This window comes from Nicotiana sylvestris, chromosome 6 (assembly GCF_000393655.2).
Source record: "Nicotiana sylvestris chromosome 6, ASM39365v2, whole genome shotgun sequence".
Taxonomy (NCBI): Eukaryota; Viridiplantae; Streptophyta; class Magnoliopsida; order Solanales; family Solanaceae; genus Nicotiana; species Nicotiana sylvestris.
The window spans coordinates 33,318,626-33,320,983 of NC_091062.1; the positions used below are offsets into that span (position 1 = coordinate 33,318,626).

Below are 2,358 nucleotides of genomic sequence, written 5' to 3' on the forward strand. Positions count from 1 at the left end.
TTTTTCTTCTTTTTTCTTGACTTCATTCTTTTCAGATGGTTCAGAGGGTATTCAACATTTTTACCGTTATTTACCTGTTGTTCTGACTGGTCTGCATAGGGTTCATCAAGCTCCTTACCTGACCGTAAGGTGATGGCCTTAAGGTGCTCTTTTGGATTTTTCTCTGTATTGCTTGGTAAGGGACCTTGAATCATTTTTGAAACAAGAGCTGCCAATTGGCTCAACTGTATTTCCAGATTTTTGAGGGATGAATTTTGTCTCTCCATCTTTTCATCAGTGACCTTAATATATTTATACAGAAAATCATCAAGACTTGAATAAGCTTGTTGAGGCCTTTGCTGATAGGGCCGTGCTTGTTGATAAGGTCTAAAGTTTGATTGTCCATGGTTTGGATTCTGGTATCCGGGTGGACCCTGTATTTGTTGCTTCTAGAAGCTTTGAGAGTTCTCTGTACCATTTGGATTGCTCCATTGAAATCCTGGATGTTTCTGTGCCATTGGACTTCCAAAAGGATACTGCTTGTAACCGATGACATTGACATGTTCATCATTGTGATTGGTTGCTTGACATTCATGGTTCTGATGATTTCCTCCATGCATGTCACAAGCCTCAGATTGGCTTGGTTGTTGTGTATTCACCTGAAAAGTTTCAAACTTTTGTGCCAAAAAAACAATTTGCTGTGTTAGTGTATTTAAAGCATCAACCTGATTTGCTGTAGCGGTCTTCTTGATAATTATACGCTCAGATGGCCATTGGATGGCATTCACAGAAATTTCATTAAACACAACGCTTCCTTTGTTGTTTTTCCCATTACTGAACCTCCTGCAGCTGCATCTATCATATTTCTAGAAGAGGGTTTTAGCCTGTGATAAAAAATATACAATTGCATATGTTCAGGAATATCATGGTGTGGACATTTTCTTAACATTGATTTTAACCTTTCCCAAGCTTGATAAACTGACTCTGTGTCAGTCTGCAAGAAATTAGATATGTCTTGTCTTAACTTTGTGGTTTTAGCAGGGGAAAAATATTTGTTTAAATTTTTTTGAGTCATTTGATCTCATGTGGTAATGGAACCTTGAGGCAAATTTCGCAACCAAGTCTTGGCATCTCCTTTTAAAGAGAAAGGAAATAGCCTTAACTTGATAGCTTCAGGAGGTACTCCATTCCTCGATCTCTTTCTCGATGGGGAAAATAGCTAAATGGTAAGAAGGAAGTGACCTCAGTGGAAGAGGAGGGTTAGATCTTCTTTAGCTTAGCTGGGAAGAAAGAGTTTGATAGAATTAATAGCCTTGTTGGATCGTTTGAATCAGGCCGGTCCTGATTTCAAAGTTGTTGGTTGCCACTGAGGGCTTCCTGACACTAGATTCACAGTTGAAGTGGTCTGGTCTAGCATAATCCCTTAGGATTCTGTTTGCTGGACTAGGCGCTACTTCATCAAATTGATCCTCTATTTGGACTGGTGGTGGTACTTCGCGTGGGTTGATATTTTCTACTTCCTGATTCTCCATTTCTTCATAAGCTATTGTTTAAGAAGACATTTGTCCTTTCCTGCGCAATCGAAGAGATCTTTCAATTTCAGGATCGTAATTGGCCAACTCTTTTATAGAAGAGCGGGTCATAAACTACTCAAAATTCTAAAAAGAAAACAAACTGAACTTAACTCCTAAAGTGGTGGTGGTGGTAGTAGTAGTAGTAGTAGTAGTAGTAGTAGTAGTAGTAGTAGTAGTAGTAGTAGTAGTAGTAGTAGTAGTAGTAGTAGTAGTAGTAGTAGTAGTAGTAGTAGTAGCGTAGTATTAGTACTTAGAAGAAAATAATTAAAAGAAAGTGATGAATAACAAGGACAACAAATATTACAAAAATGACAAAAATAATAAGCGATTAAATAAAAATAGTAGTATGATAATATTGTTATTATTATTATTATTATTATTATTATTATTATTATTATATGATAATAGTAATTATATTAGTACTAATTAGCAATAGAAGTTATGAAAAAAAAAATTGGTAAACGAAATCAGTAAGTAGTAACAGTTACTGACTATGGAAAATAATAATATAATACTAATATAGAATATAGTTACAAGTAGTGCTAATATTAATAATAGTGACTGCTATATTATAATGATGATAAGAAGAATAAATGATAATAACACTTCTATAAGATATTAGTACTTGTAATAGTAAAAGTAGTAGTAGTAATAATTAGTAAATACTGATAACAAAGATAATAATACTAAAAGTAAGTTCCCAAATTAGTAACAAAATATTTAGTCTGAAGTAGACTTGTGCCAATCCCCGGCAATGGCGCAAAAAATTTGACGAGGCCAATGCGTATAAGATTTTGCTACTCGT

General features: G+C 34.9%; 1 non-coding gene across 1 annotated transcript; it reads left to right on the forward strand.

Annotated features, from left to right (window-relative positions):
- Positions 1–899: 899 nt before the first annotated feature.
- LOC138872258 (small nucleolar RNA R71) lies at positions 900–1,006 on the forward strand. Its single transcript, XR_011400725.1, has one exon. It is a non-coding gene; the product is annotated as a small nucleolar RNA R71 (small nucleolar RNA).
- The last annotated feature ends 1,352 nt before the right edge of the window (positions 1,007–2,358 follow it).